Here is a 337-nt window from a genome sequence, read left to right as displayed (position 1 = left end):
CATAAAAAAAAAAAAGAGAAAAACCCAGAAAAGCATTGAAATAAAAAAAAAGAAAGAAAAACCCAGAAAAGCATTGAAATAAGTTTAAAACGAAAAAAATATAGATCGGCGAGAGCAGCTGTAGTTTTCTCTGTTTACCGTGGTGGTGCCTTTCTTGAATTTCCTTTTTCAGGTGTATGTACACCTGAAACAGTGCAACATAAAATAGAAACATGTATTAAAACCTCTCGTTTTGGGGTTTCAGGTAGGATATATAAATTCAATTGGTTATTTGAATTTATTTTTTACATTTTTTAAATCATTTATAAACTAAATGAAAAAAAAATAACATTCTGAG

Source organism: Eimeria mitis, genomic scaffold, assembly GCF_000499745.2.
Source record: "Eimeria mitis Houghton genomic scaffold, Emh_scaff1477, whole genome shotgun sequence".
NCBI lineage: Eukaryota > Apicomplexa > Conoidasida > Eucoccidiorida > Eimeriidae > Eimeria > Eimeria mitis.
This window is presented reverse-complemented; position numbering follows the sequence as displayed.